General features: G+C 52.7%; 1 protein-coding gene across 5 annotated transcripts in view; it reads left to right on the top strand.

The window, feature by feature from the left end:
* The window catches only part of GLI2 (GLI family zinc finger 2), a 256,007-nt gene that overhangs the window by 45,692 nt on the left and 194,428 nt on the right, over positions 1-15,887 (top strand). The gene's annotated exons all lie outside the window — the stretch shown is intronic.

Raw genomic sequence — 15,887 nt, 5'->3', positions numbered from 1 at the left:
TTAATAATGATTAACAAGATTGTAAGCTAATAGCAGTACAGTTCCATACAGGTCCTGCCACCAAAGTCCTGCGTCCCATCCCCGCCATTGGAAGCTTCCCTCTTCTTCATGCTTGAGAGTCTGGTGCTCCACCCACTGCACCACTTCCCAGCCCAAAACTCCCCTATCCTTTATGCCTCTGGGAGTAAGGACCAAAGATCTCTGTGGGGTGCAGAAAGTGGAAGGTCTGGCTTCTGTAATTGCTTCCTTGCTGGACATGGGCGGTGGCAGGTGGATCCATCCTCCCAGCCTGTCTCTCTCTTTCCCTCGTGGGGCGGGGCTCTGGGGAGGAGGGTTTCCAGGACACATGGTGAGTTGCTGCCACAGCCTCTTGTATAATGGAGACGGCCCAGCTTCTCTCTGGGAATCTGGGGGGCTAGGAAGGTTGTGTGTGAGGCATAGCTAATGGAATAGGAGAGCTTCTGGGCTCTGACAGGCCCTCTGAAATAGGGACTACGTGAGAGTGAGGATCCCAGCAATGCCAAGCCCCAAACTCAGTCAACACTCCCCCTAGCTGTCTTGGCAGGCCAGGGAGCAATGGCTTATGGGAGGATGGTGTCCCAGGACCAAGACCCCAGCTCTTCTCTGGGCTCTGTTCCTTCAGTGCTGTCCACCTCAGTGAGCAAGAAGAAGCTGTGAGGTCCAGAGGAAACAGCTGGGCTGGGGGCTTCAGAGGCCTAGGCCTACGGGGGCTGGAACATCTTGGCAGGCTTCCCCCAGCCCTGGAGGGGTGTGTGTGTGTGTGAAGGATGCAGGCAGTTGGTGCCTTTGGGGCCTTGGGGGCTGCTTGTGTGTGGAAGGAGGCTGGGGGCCAGGGTTCTGCATCAGGGGCCCTGAGCCAAGGCCCCTCACCACTGGAAACCTGCCTTCTCCTAGCCTGGAGGCTTTCTCCCAGAGAACTTCAGCTGTGGCCTCCCTGGTGGGGAGGGGCCAGAGTGTCTGACTGGGGGCGGGCAAGGGGTGGGAGGGAGCTTCCGCCATCTTGGGTGGGGTGTGAGCGTGAGTGTGCTAGTGTGCAAGGATGCCCAGTTTGGGTGTACGTGGGTTTCTGCTCGTGAGTGAAGGCAGAGTGTGTACCTCTGTGTGAGTAGGTAACATGAGGAAAGAGAACAGGTGCCCGTGCCTTCTGCTCTCACCTCTAGTGTGGGTGAATCTCTCAGAGCCTGGCTGTGATGTGGGCTGGGTGCAGGAGGCTTGGACTCTGGAGTTTGGCTACTCGCCTCTCTCACCAGGGGACCACAGAAATACACCCTGTGCAACCTGGGAGGAGAGAAGAGGAGAGGGTGGTAGCCTCAAAAGATAAAATGGAGGGCCAAGTAGTGGTGCAGTCAGGTGAATGCACATGTTATGGGGCAAAGGACCCAAGTTCAAGCCTTCAGGCCCCACCTGCAAGGGGAAGCTTCTCGAGCACTGAAGCAGTGCTGCAGGTGTCTCTCCCTCTCTCTCCCTTCCTTCTTGATATCTTTGCCTCTATCCAGTAAATGCATGCATGCATACATACATATGTACCTACATGAAGGCTACAACCAGGGGTCGGGGGGGCTGGCTTAGCTGCTAAGTGCACGCGTTGTCATGTGCAAGGACCCAGGATCCAGCCCTTTGCTGCCATCTGGAATAACTGCATAGGGGGAGCTTCCCAAGCAGTGAAGCAGTATTCGGGTGTCTTTCCTTCTATTTCTCTCTCTCTTTATCTCTCACCCTTTATTTTTTCTTTTTAAAAAAACAGAGTCTGCTGGGAGTGGTGGAACTGTGTAAGCATAGAGCTGCAGAGATAACCCTGCCAGCAAGAATGAAAGAATGAATGAATGAATGTGAACCTGGGGTCTCAGCAGACATTTCTTCTGAGTAGATCCTTGTTGGTGGAGCCCTGGCTGGTGCACTTGGGCTGCCGATTGGGCTGAGTGCAGTGTGGGTGGGAGGAGAGGCTGGGTGTCCTCAGGGTGCAGGGACCATGGCTGCTGGGACAGGCAGGTGGCTTCCACTGGGCAGAGCCCAGGCTCGGCCAGGTGTAGGCTGTTCTGATGGTGCAAGATCCAGGGTCTCAGAGTGGGAAGGCCTTACCAGTGGGGTGGTGGCAGGCTCTGTGACACTCAAGGGCCCAGTGCTCTGCCGGGGCTCTGGGCTCTCAAGAGAGGCAGGTGGCCGAGGAGGTGACGAGGCTTTCGGCTGGTCCTGTCTTGGTCCTGCTGTGTTTGCTGGCACGGTGGCCAGGTGGTCGCCATCAGAGGGTCTCCTCACCAGGTGGGAAGGGTGAGACTACCAGAAGCTTTGTGAAGTTTGTCCCCAGTTATGCCTGCAAGTGAGGGGTTGAGATGAAGGAGGGGCCTGGTCCTGGGTTCAGCCTGCACTCCATCTGGGCAGTACCTGGGACCTTTCCACAGAGCCTGGGCCTTGTCTATGTACGACTGTACCACTCCTGGTGGTTTACATTAAGATAGATAGATAGACAGACAGACAGACAGACCCTAGCACCAGGGTTTCCCCTGATATGACGGCATTTCCTGTGTGGTGTCAGGACTGGAACCCCATGGCCTTTGATCTCCCCACAGACTCCTGCACTTCATCTCCACAGGGCCAACCCCTGGCAGCTGCTGAGCCCTGCAGTAGATGTCTCACTGGGAGAGCAGGCAAGAAGACCAGCCCACCAGGAAGTCTGTCCTTGTAACTAGTGTGAAGGGAGGCAGGGTCTTCTGTCCTCGGGGCTCTGACATGTTCACTCCCAGCTAGAGAGCACCGCATGGAAAGGGTCCACTCAGGAGGAGCCATTAGGAAAGACTGCTGGGGCTGGACTTGGGACAGCACCCTCCTGCAGCAGGAATGCTCTGCTGAACGCAGACAGGCCCGGCTCCCGGGCTCTCTGCCACCATGGTGGGAGAGTCCCCTCTGAGTTGCAGCTCCTGCCTCAGGGTGACAGTGATACCAGCTGGTCCGTAGGGCACCCAGGCATTCCCGCCTGCCATCCGCCTCAGCTCCCACACCACCTGCTTACTAGAAACTCCCCACTTCTGCCAGGGAAGCAAAGGCAGTGATGGACACCCCCACCTACCTGGAGCCCTCCCACAGCTTCTGCTATGTGTGTCTTCTCTGCCTCTCTCCTTCCTGCCTTCTTCCTCCCTCGTCTGGCAGTGGGATGGACAGCCAGAGCCCCTGCTAGTATTATTATTATTAGGTGGCTGTCTGCTTATCAGGAGCAAGACTGGAAGTGCCTGTGGCTGCCAACCTCCATGCCTGAGCGCCGTAATTAGTCCTCGGTTTCAACACGTCTGCCTCATTTGGATTCAAGGGGAGGTGTTACTCTCAGGGTGTGTGTGTGTGTGTGTGTGTGTGTGTGTGTGTGTGTGTGTGTGTGTGTGTGTGTGTACACATCAGGCTCCCTTTTCCAATGATAACTGCTAGGTTAGACCTGAGTAATAGCCGCCTGTCTGAGAAGTGAGTGGCCCAAAGGTATTTACGTGCCGCAGTGGAAAAAAAAAAACAACAAACCAAAAAAACCCCGTAGTGCTGAATCCACATTCCTTCCCCATGCAGTGATGTCTGCTGTGCTGGAAAAAGACACGTGTGTTGCTTTACTGTGTCCCATCTGCCGAAACACAAGCATGCCTAGGAGTCACACATATACACTCTCTCTCTCTCTCTCTCTCTCACACACACACACACACACACACACACACACACACACACACTCAGACCTGAGGCCTCTTAGTCCCAGGTGAGGTGATATCGTGGCTCTGCCTGGCAGGGGCCCTGGTGACCAAGCAGCCAGGACAGCACTCTCAGTTAATATATATATATATATAATAGGACAGACATTGAGATGGAAGGAGGAGAGAGAGAGAGAGAGAGGGAGAGGGAGAGAGAGAGAGAGGCAGGCTTGTGGTACCGCTTGGGAAGCTCCCCCCCTTGCAGGTGGAGGCTGGAGGCTTGAACCCTGGCCCTTGTGCATGATGTTTCACTGCTTAATCCCAGCACTGACATCTTCTTGGGGGTCAGTGACATTAGACGTCTGTGCTGGAATACACTGGCTTTTGATAACAGGTAGGCTTCAGGTATAGAGACTTGCATGCTGGCCTCGGAGTGGACTACAGTCTAAGTATCTCCAAAGATCTAGTCTACTTTTCTCACCACATGATAGACCCTTTTCTGACATTTGCCTTCCTCTCTCCTCTCATTCCATTCTTCCTCTGTTCTGTTCTTGTACTATGAGAATTGGTTCATTAGTTTTGTCTCTTCAGCTACCAAGTGAGTAAAATCAGTATCTGTCTTTCTCTGTTGACTTATTTCTATCCATCCATCCATTCATTCATTCATTCCACCAGAGCACTCTGTCTTATGGTGGTACAGGGAATTGAACCTGGGACTTCAGAGCCTCAGGCATGAAAGCCTTTTGCATAGCCATTATGCTGTCTCTCCAGTCCTCTATGGATTTATTTCACTCAACATAATCCATGTATCTACAAATGGCAGAGTTTATCTTTAAAATCTATTTATTTTCAGTGCCGGGTGGTGGTGCACCTGGTTCAGTGCATGCCAAGTCCAAGGAGCTGTGGAGCAACCTGCTCTCTGCAGGGCGACTCTCAGCATCTCTGCCTTCTGTCCACTAGCTGCCAGTAGTAGCACACTCAGAAAGCCATTTGATTAAGGTGCTAGTGTAGGGCGGGTGGTGGCGCAGCAGGTTAAGCGCACATAGTTCTAAGTGCAGGGACCCGCCAAAAGATCCTGGTTCCAGCTCCAGGCTCCCCACCTGCAGGAGGGATGTTTCACAGGAAGTGAAACAGGTCTGCTGGTGTCTATCTTTCTCTCCCCTTCTCTGCCTTCCTCTCTTCTCTCAATTTTATCTGTCCTGTACAATAAGATAGGGGGGAAAAAAAGCCTCCAAGAGCAGTGGATTTATAGTGCAGGCACTAAGCCCCAGTGATAACCTTGGAGGCAAAAAAAAAGAAGTGGGAGTCGGGCAGTAGCGCAGCTGGTTAAGTGCAGGTGACGCAAAGTACAAGGATCCTGGTTCAAGCCCCTGGATCCCCACTTTCAGGGGAGTCGCTTCACAGGCAGTGAAGCAGGTCTGCAGGTGTCTGTCTTTCTCTCCCCCTCTCTGACTTCCCCTCCTCTCTCCATTTCTCTCTTTCCTATCCAATAATAATGACATAAATAACAACAATAATAATAACAACCACAGTGATAAAACAACAAGGGCAACAAAAGGGAAAAAAATAGCCTCCAGGAATGGTGGATTTGTGGTGCAGGCAACAAGCCCCAGAAATAACCCTGGATGCCAAAAAAGAAGTTTATGGATCATTTAAGGGTTCAATTTGTCCAAAGTTGAAACTTGGTTCTGTGCTGGCCAGGAGGATGCCAGCCTGATCTCTGTGATCTTTGCGATTTGGGTGAGGCTCCCCACCTGGTGGGGTCCTGGGACAGACTGTGTTCCTGCTAGTGGTGGGGTCCCTAGGCAGACTGTGTCCCTCCCAGTGGGTGACTGAAATATTTGGGCCTGGTGTCACTGGGGACAGTGTCATGAGATCTGTGCTTTCCCACATGTGGCCAGAATGTTGGGGCATAAAGCCTCGAATGCCCTCAGTCATGACAGTCCTGTGGTCACAGGGCAACTAAAAGTGTGAAGTGTGACTTCCTGCCAGCTTGAAGGACTGTCTTCGTCAGAGGAAGTCCTGTGTGTTGTCCTGAGCTTTTTCTCAGCCTAGGACAACCCCAATATCTTCCCGGGGACAGTCCTGGTTGTGGGGGGGCACCTGTGGCACAGGGACGCCCTTGATGGGAGCTGGCCAAGACTGTGATTTGCCGGGCTGTGTGCACTCTGGGCTTTAGAGAGAGCTCTTGCTTCCTTTCCGGAAACCTTCAAAAGGCCCTGGGAACAAAAGGGCTTGATTGAGAGCATTTGGAGAGCTCCGTGGAAAGGCGAGGGAGAAGAAACAAACCACACACACTACAAAGCCACTTGATTTTGCATATGGTGTCATGCCAAGAAGCGCCCCAGTGCAGGAACAAGCAAAGAGGCGTGTTCCTTTTTATCAGGAGGGTGTGGACTGGCGGTGAGAGCCAAAGACTGCCGTCAGCAAAACTGCTTGGGGTTTCTGGCCCCATGGGGCTCTCCCCCTGCTCTCCCTCCCACTGCTGCCTCCTCCCTGCAGCCCTCTTGTCTGCACCTTCTGCACTCAGAGAAGTGGACTTGCCATGTGACAACCACTTTTTATCTGTGTCCTCGGGGCAGTTCACCTTTGAATAAGCTGTTCTTGAAACATTCCAGGAGTTATGGTGAAAGTCAAGGCTGCTTCCAAGAATGACTTTTTGCTTGTTCATCTTGAAGCTGACATTTTCTGATAGAAAGATTGACAGGGAAAGAGCAAGCAAGAGAGGGAAAGACACCACAGCTCTGAAGCTTCCTTCAGGGTACTTAGGGCTGGACTTGAACCTGGGTCTCACACATGGCAAAGCAGCGCACTATCCAAGTGAACTGTTTTGACAGCCCAAGTGTAATCTCTCCTCCCTCCCTTTCTTCTTTCTTTCTTTCCTTCCTTCCTTCCTTCCTTCCTCTCTCCCTCCTCCTCCTTCTTCCTCCCTCCCCCTCCTTCTTCCCTCCCCATCTGTCCTTCCTTCCTTCCTTCCTCTCCTCCCTCCCTCCCTTCCATTCTCTCTCCTTTCTTTCTTTCTTTCTTTTTCTTTCTTAATTTTCTTTCTTTCTCCTTCTCTCTTCCTTCCTTCCTTTCTGTTCTCCCCCCTTCCCTTTTCTTTTCCTTTTTCCTTCTGTGAGTTTTGTTTGGCCCCTTTTGAGATCTGAGTGACCAGTGAGGCCGTGCTTTCTCTGTCCCCTGTCTTCTGTTTGTCCTTCACTAGAGGTGTAGGGACAGACCAGCAGGCAGCTTCAGCACTGGGCTCCCTCTGGGGGGCACACGCACTGCCCACTGGTGGGATGCTGGCTGTCAGGTGGTGTGTGGGGCTGGAGTGAAAGCCAGAGCCTAACAGCTCCAGGGTGCACAGGCAGGTGTCTCTGAGCCCTGGGTGAGGAGGCCTGGGGTGACATGGGCACTTGTGTGAGCTCTGGTGTATGCCAAATAGGACTTGAAAGGATGACAAACATTTTCTTGGGGAGGGGGCACCTGTCTGAATCTTAAAAGGTAGAATCAGGGTGCCTTTGCCATGTGCATAAAACCAGGTTCGAGCCTGACCTCCACCACGCTGAGGAAAGCTTTGGTGCTGTGGTCTTTCTTTTATTATTATTATCATTTATCTGTTTATTTATTTATTATTGGGTAGAGACAGAGAGAAATCGAGAGTGGAGGAGAAGACAGAGAGGGAGAGAGACAGAGGCACCTACAGCCTTGCTTCACTACTTGTGAAGCTTTCCCCCTGCAGGTGGGGACCAGGGGGCTTGAACCTGGGTCTTTGCACATTGTAATGTGTGTGCTTAACCAGGTGTGCCACTGCCTGGCAAGAAAGGGTTTTTTAAAAAATGGTTTATTTTACCAGAGCTTGGCTCTAGCTTATGGTGGTGCAGGGGGTTGAACCTGGGCCCTCAGAGCCTCAGGCATTAGAGTCTGTTTGCATAACCATTGTGCTGTCTCTCCCACCCTATGGTGTGTTTTCCTCTCTCCCTTTGTCTCTGTCTTTTTGTTTGGAGAAGTCAACCCAGAGCAGTGAAACCTTGGCATCAAAAACAATAGCCATGTAAAAGGTAGTAATAGGAGTTGATTGGACAGGGTTGGTGGGGCTTCGGGGGTGGGGGTGGGGAGGAGAATGTGTGTTTGGGGGCCTGGCAGGAAGTGTCTCGGGCTTGGAGTCTTCTGGAAGCATCCCCATAAACACTGTGGAAATCTGAGTTATTGGGAATAAGGCCAAGGAGGCAGGGCAGGACCTGGGCCTTGGGGATATTGTGTGCTGGAAGGGGAGGGGAGGCTGTGCACCTTCAGCCTGTAGTGGAGCCCCTATGGGGGTGGGGAGTGGGGGAGCTGCATGTTGGTTGGTCACTGTCCCCAGGACTCAGAGCCACAGCCTTCTGCTCTTCCTGCCTCCTGCTCATAGCTCAGACACTGCTCTCTGTGGGCTGTGGTCCACTCAGCTGTAACAGACCAGACTGGATCTGATCCCCACCACACATACAGACACCCCTCCCTCCAGGAAGTCTTCTCTGATCTCTCTTGGAATAGTGAAGAATGTTATAGTTCCTGGAACTCCTCTCTCTCTCTCTCCTCTCTTCTCTCTGTCTTTGGGGCACTGTTGCCTTGGTTTGCCACTGCTCCCAGCCAACTTATTTATTAATAAGTTGGGAAAGAACAGAGAGGGAAAGAACTTCCTGGTTCCTTGATACTCTTGATACAACAGTGCAAGAACTCTACTGGGTGACTTATCTGCTGACCCCCTGAACAACAACAACAATAACTATTACTACTACTCTTTTTCTCCTCCTTCCCCTTCCTCCTCCTCCCATTCTCCTCCTTCTCCTTCTTCTCATCCTCATCCTCTTCCTCCTCTTCCTCCTTTTTTCATTTTCATATTTTTTTGTCATCACCAGGGCTTCACCACTCCAAGTTCTTCTTTTTTTTAAATAGAAGATAACCTTTTTTTTTTGTCATCACCAGGGCTTCACCACTCCAAGTTCTTCTTTTTTTTAAATAGAAGATAACCTTATTATTATTTTTTAAATATTTATTTTATTTATTTATTCCCTTTTGTTGCCCTTGTTGTTTTATTGTTGTAGTTATTATTGTTGTTGTCGTTGTTGGATAGGACAGAGAGAAATGGAGAGAGAGGAGGGGAAGACAGAGAGGAGGAGAGAAAGATAGACACCTGCAGACCTGCTTCACCGCCTGTGAAGCGACTCCCCTGCAGGTGGGGAGCCGGGGTTCGAACCGGGATCCTTATGCCGGTCCTTGTGCTTTGCTCCACCTGCGCTTAACTCACTGCGCTACAGCCCGACTCCCTCCAAGTTCTTTTTAAAAAAATCTTTTATTTACTTATTATTGGATGGAGACAGACATTGAGAGGGGAGGGGGAGATAGAGAGGGAGAGAGACAGAGACACCTGCAGCCCTGGTTCATCACACATGCAGCTTTCCCCCTGCAGGTAGGGACCAGGGGCTTGAACCCTGGCCCTTGTGCCCTGTAATGTGTGTGCTTAATCAGCTGCGCCACTGCCTGGCCTCCAGGTCAACTTTTTCAGATAGAGGGAAAAATACCAGAGCACTGAGGCTTTCTCCAGTGCAGTGGGGGCTGGGCTTGAACTTGAGTCAGACCACGACACAGCACAGCTGAGCTGTTTTGCCAGGCCAGCTTATCTCTTTATGAAGAAGCTCTTGCTCTTGGTTGTTAATGTCCATTTTTCTTGAGGATTGACTCTCCTCTTGGGCCAGGGGCTCTGTTAGAGGATGCTGTGTTTCATTCTCTTCTGCAATCAGAGTTCTAGACCTGGCACATTTGGGGCTCCTGATTAGTGGCTTTTCTGCTTATCTGAGTCATGGAGTCCAGAAAGCTGTAGGGGTGGCATGGGAGAGGTTGGAGGTGTGGCCTGGGGGCCCAGACACCTTAGGTAGGAATGTGTGACTGCCCGTGTGAGGGCACTCGGGCCTCTGGACATGCATGGGGTAGAGTGAGGCCTGGGGGAGGCTGGCACCAGACAGGGCTGAGACTCGTTCAGGGTAAGCTCCGTGGGCGGGCCTCAGGTTCCGTCCTCCTACTCCTGGATGCTGCCAGCCAAAGACAGGGAGCTCTAGCTGGCTTCCCTTGCCAGAGTGGTGCTGCCATCCGTTAGTTACTGACTGAGTCCAGGGAATGTTGGTGGCTCAGCCTGGCAGAGGCATAGACGGAAGAGCTTGGTGCAGGCCTCTCCCAGGAGGCTGGCAAGTCGAAGCAGGGTGATGTGCACACCGAACCAGGAGGTGCCAGGCCACCCACCAGCTTGGTTCTCCCCAGAATCCCAAGAGGCAGAACAGCCACCTGCATCTTCAGCCAGCCCTCCCCACCCTGCTCTGCGTACCAGTGCGGGCCTTGAGCCACCCATGGAGAGCTCAGGCCATAGGGGTTTTTGGTGTCCAATAGACTGTGCCTGGGTCAGGCGTGCAGGTGACTGGGATCCTGTCTGTGCTCCCCACTTGCCAAGATGTCTGTTTCCACCCAGCTGTGGCTTGACATGATGCTCCCCAGGGCCCAGCCTGCTTACGTCACAGGTGAGGGACTGAGTCAGGCACTCTGCATCCTTGGCAAAGGAGTGCTGTCCTGTGTGTGTGCTGTGTGCAGGAGACTGGATGAGGTGACCTGAGGAGGCCTGTCTGGGTGCCAGGCTCTGAGGTCAGAGACTAAAAACGCCTGAACGATGTGCCAGGGACTCTAGGGCAATTTTCATGAAGCAGCCTCATGGCCCAAGGGTCCTCAGTAGGGTAAAATCCTGGAATCACATTATGATCTTGCCACCTCTGAGTGGCCTTGGTGGGGCCCAGGTCCCATTCCTGAGCCCCCTGGGTGAGCAGCAGTCACACAGGAGTCTCTCCTCCTGCCTCCAGCCCCAGGCTGCCAGTGCTACCTATGTGGGGACCAGACTTCCTGACTCCATTCTCAGGATGCTTCTGAGGCTCTGCACCACTTGGCTGGATGCTGGAAGAGCTGAGATGGGCCCTGGGTTTGCAGCCTTTCTCCCGTGCTGGCTGATACTCAGGCCTGGGTCTCTTGCTTCTCTGGAGGCAATGGTTTCAGTGATGGTCATAGAATGTCATTCTGATGCCACCTGCACCCTGCCTCTGATAACACTTGCACCCTGCCTCTGACCCTGAAATGTCACTTCCCCAGGCTGCAGCCCCATTGGGAGAAAAGGGCCCTTTTCAGTTACATGAATGGCTCAGAAAACCCCTTTCTAGTAGCCGGCCCTCAGTTCTGCATTCATCATGAAAGCCGTGTAAGCCTACGGCACGGGAGCACAGTAAGTGCTTAGCATCTGCAGACCTGGCACTGAGCTCTCTGCAGCCTGTCTTTGCCCTCAAGGACTTGACGTTTTGAGAGCAGTCGTGGTTTTCCCCACTGAAGCCTTGGCAGACATTACCAGTTGATGACAGCACCTCCCCAGACCTAACAGACAGCCTGTGCTTAGTCTCCAGCCCTCCCACCTAGACTGCACACGGGTCACCCTGACCTTGTGGACAAGGAGCCCCGAGAGGAGAGTTCTAGAGCATGTGTGTGCCGAGTGGGTCTTCAGACCTGGGCTCATCCGGAGTCTGGGGCAGAAAAAATGGGGTGGGGAGGGACATTTGGGTAGATACTTGAAATACTGTGACGTGAGAGTGTGACTGCAGGCCAGGACACAGCAGACACACGGAGCCTTAACCCAGTTGCAGGGAGGTGGACAGGGAGGACTGTAGGGAGCTAGCATTCCCTGCAGGCAGAGGTTTTCTGCAGCCCATTGGGTGGGGAGCTGGGGCTGGGAGCCTGGAGGGATGGGTGTGTCTTGGTGCTCTAGTGTAGAGGGAGGGTTGTGGGGAGGGTTGGTCTCTTCTCTTCTCTTCTCTTCTCTTCTCTTCTCTTCTCTTCTCTTCTCTTCTCTTCTCTTCTCTTCTCTTCTCTTCTCTTCTTCTCCCCTCCCCTCCCCTCCTGTCCTCTTTTCTTCTCTTTTCTTCTCTTCTCTTCTTCTCCCCTCCCCTCCCCTCCCCTCCCCTCCTGTCCTCTTTTCTTCTCTTCTCTTTTCTCTTCTTTCTTTTGTCTCCAGAGTTATTGTTGGGCTCAGAACTGGCACTATGACTCCACGGCTCCTGGCGGCCATTTTCCCCCTAATTTCTTTGACAGGACAGAGAGAAATTGAGAGGGGAGGGGAGATAGAGAGGGGGAGAGAGAAATAGACACCTGCAGACCTGCTTCACCGCTTGTGACCACATCCCCTCCCTGCAGGCAGGGAGCGAGGGCTGGAACCCAGATCCTTGTGCATAGTACTATGTGTGCTTGACCAGGTGTGCCACCTCCTTTTCCTCAGGTTGGCCTTTCTTAGATGCCACCGCCCTGCCTCTTCCATCATTTACTTTTTTTCTTCTTTTCAGAGCCACCTTAAGAATTTTCTCCTGGGGAGTCGGGCGGTAGTGCAGCAGGTTAAGCGCAGGTGCTGCAAAGGGCAAGGACTGACTTAAAGATCCCAGTTTGAACCTCGGCTCCTCATCTGCAGGGGAGTCATTTCACAAGCGGTGAAGCAGGTCTGCAGGTGTCTATCTTACTCTCCCCCTCTCTGTCTTCCCCATCTCTCTCCATTTCTCTCTGTACTATCCAACAATAATGACATCAATAACAACAACAATAGCTACAATGATAAAACAAGGACAACAAAAGGGAATAAATTTTAAAAAAAAAGAAGAAGAACATTTTCCCCTCAGGGAACCTCTGTCTCCTCTATCCTCTAGCCTCACCTCCCAGTTTAGGCTCAAGGGAGTCCTTGCAGTGGCCTGGGGGTTGTCCCAGGGTAGTTTGGGTCACCCCCTCTGCAGCCAGCCCTGGGCCTTGGGGGAGACCTACAGAGACCTTCCCCCAGCTGGCAGCCTCCCCCAGCCCATCTGTTTTCCCTCCCTCCGCAGAGGCAAAGCTTGTTTTTCCTCCTCGCTCAGTAACAGTGCACAGTGCAGCTGTTAAAACATCCAGAGCGGCTGGGCAGTCACACAGCAGCCCCCTTGTTTGTCCTGCAGACGGTCTCCTCCTGGCTGCCTGGTCAGAGGGAGGAAGGAATTTGCCTCTACTGGTGGAGCGTGCTAGGGGGAGAAAGACAGATAGACAGAGAGAGAGAGAGAGAGAGAGAGAGACACCCCTCCTTCCTTCCCTTGTGGGCTTCCGTTGCTTTGGCTTCTTGAGAGATGAAGGGGAGAGACAGCAGACACTTGTCAAGGAATGGGACAGATAGCCTGTTGCAGAATGACACCCAGCTCAAACTTTCTGGAGTAGACCCCAGAAACCCTGGCACGTAGGGAGGAAAGAGAGGACTGGGTGATGAAGAAGGGGCGCAACAGGGCTGCTGGCTGGTGTCTGACAGGGGCCTAGCCCTTGGGAGTGGTGGGCAGCCTGCCTTGTGTGTTGGTGATGGCCATGTGATGAGCACTGGGAGCTAGAGGTTCCTGGGTCCCAGCCCTGTGCCCTGACTCCTGCCTACCTCCCAATCCACAGAGGACACTAAAATTTAGGGAGAAGCACATTCTCAACACTGACACCGCTGGGTGGAGCTGGGATTTTCACGCAGGTCTGCTCTCTCTAGGGTCCACATCCCTTGTGCTGTGTCTGAGCATGCCCGCTGCCTGGCCATGTGTGGGGAGATCTGGGGACACTTGAGAGGCAGCCTGAGGAGGCTGACTGGCAGGAAATAATACTGTGAGAGGGAAGGCAACAGGATAGATGCCCCAAGTTTTATAAAATATTTTATTTAGGGGGCTGGGAGACGGTGTACCCAGGGAAGCACACATCGTACTCTGCTCAAGGACCCAGGGTCAGGTTGCTGGCTCACCACCTGCAGGGGAGGAGGCTTAATAAGTAGTGAAGCAGGTCTACAGGTGTCTCTCTTTTTTTTATCCCTCCCTACCTCCCCTCTCAATTTCTGTCTTGTCCAATAAAATGCAAAAAAAAAAAAAAAAAGACCGCCAGGAGCAGTGGAATCATAGTGCTGGCACCGAGCCCTAGCTATAACTCTGGAGGTAAAAAAAGTATATATATGTGTGTGTGTGTGTGTGTGTGTGTGTGTATTTTTTTCATTTTTAATGAGACACACACATGCGCGTGCACATGCATTTGCACACGCATACAGGCACTATGCCAGAGCCCTGTTCAGCGCTGGCTTATGGCGATGCTAGGGATTGAACCTGGAACCTCAGAGCCTCAGGCATAAAAGTCTTGCCATTATGCTGTCTCTCAGCCCCACCCCAGGTTTTAACGCCTGACTTTCTTGGGTCAGTTGGAGAGCAAAGAATGGTTCAGGCCGGACAGCATAGGGATGCTAGTGGGGGAGTGGGACTGATATTTTCAGGGAACCCACCCATGTGGAAGAAAACACAAGCTGTGTTGCCAACTCATGTGTCCATCACAAAGTCATTCCTATCCATCCCCTCCCAGAAAAACACAGTCATACCAGTGGCCGATAACCATCTCCTCTTATCTGAGGCTGCTGCCACAGGAGGGGCCTGCAGTCTCCCATCGGGGCCTCCCTGGCTGCTCTTCCGGCCCAGCAAGTCAGTGAATTAGGGTTAATGATCAGTTTTCCTGCACACAAGCAAGCCCAGGGACTGGGCAAGTTAGGAGCTTTCTGACTCAGAATAATGCGTCCAAGGAGGAAGAAGGGAGCAGGTGCACCCGCTAGGAGAGTGAGAGTATGTAATGCCCATTGCGCCACTGATCACATGACAACCAGATGGAGTCTGAGGGTTTGGTCCCCGCCTTCCCACATGTGCTCCCTTACTCCTGCAGCTGCTCAGACTCACGGGCTGGGCCTGGCCAGATCCTACTGCATCCATGAGCTCCACACCCAGAGGGTGAGAGGTGTGTCCTCCCCCAGCCTCTGTCTCCTCCAGGTCTGCCAACCACAGACTCCACTGGGCCTAGGTTCCCCTCTGTCCCCTCTGGGCTGTTTTCCCTGCTGTTGTTTCTCTCCATGGGGAAACATGCTCCTTCCCTTTTCTTTCTCTCGATAGTCTGCCAGGGACGCAGACACAAGCCTTTCCTGCCCCACGGCTCCCTTCTCTCTCCCTCTCTTTAGGCTAAATTCAAGGCCATTCCTGCCAGATCTTGGTGCAGGTCATGTGGTTCCCCACCTCTCCAGTCTGCAACCTTCCCCCTTGTTGAACCCTCATGGCATTAAGTTCCGTCTGCTTACTGGACAGTTAGCACCCACTGTGTCTGAGTTGTGTTAACTCTCTCCAGGCTACATTTTGGCACTTCTGCAACATTCCTTGCATGTGGCAGGCAGAGAATTTAATCATGATGTAAAGTGTAGAAGAGGTTTGGGTTCCAGAATACAGCAGGTCTGTCTTAAAACACTACCCTGTGATCTGTGCAACCTGGGGCTGATTCCTTGCCCTTTCCGGGCCTCTGTTTGGCTGTAAATCAGGGATTCTTTCCTTTTCTGGCTTTACAGGATCAAGTAACTTTAGGGAATGTAAGGTGATGCATGTGTTTGGCCTGCTGTGGACACTTAAGAGTTTGCAGATTCTGATCTTTATATTATTATTATTATCTTTATTTATTGCATAGTGACAGCCAGAAATTGTGAGGGAAGGGGGAAATAGAGAGGGAGAGAGACAGAGCTGCAGGACCACTCGTGAAGCTTCCTCCTTGCAGAGGGGCGGAGACTGGAGACTTGAATCCGGGTCCTTGCACATTGTAACATGTGCGCTCTACCAGGTGGGCCAGCACCTGACTCCTTGGTCTTTGCTTTTTTCGGTGGCATCTCTGGGCATCCAAGGAGGAGGGAGGTGTGACCAAGGAACAATGGAGCAATTCTAGGAGACCCTTCTTCTGAGTCACTCTGAGATGAGGGCTTTCTGGTGTACTTGTCATATTTCAGAAATGCCCAGCTAAGTCTCTCTTGATGGTCCTCATGGTCAGAGGGCAGCAGGCTGTGTGCCAGGACAGTGTGGAGCCAGAAGGGTCCACACTGGATAAGGGGAAGCCTGTTCCCAAGGGTCATCACATTGGGAGTGGGGGGCAGTATAAACCCACACTGTCCATAGGGTGGTGGTAGTGGATCCTTAGCTGGCTGTCCCTTCCAGATCTGACCAGAGCATGATTCTGTGGGTCCTGCGTAGGCTGTGTCCCCCTCCTGACTTGACTGTGCTCTTGAGGGGGGGGCTCTGGGAATCCCTGGCTAGGATGCTGAGTGAGAAGCCAGCCTAGGAGAAAGCC

The sequence above is a fragment of the Erinaceus europaeus genome, chromosome 18, assembly GCF_950295315.1.
Source record: "Erinaceus europaeus chromosome 18, mEriEur2.1, whole genome shotgun sequence".
Taxonomy (NCBI): Eukaryota; Metazoa; Chordata; class Mammalia; order Eulipotyphla; family Erinaceidae; genus Erinaceus; species Erinaceus europaeus.
This window is presented reverse-complemented; position numbering and strand designations above follow the sequence as displayed.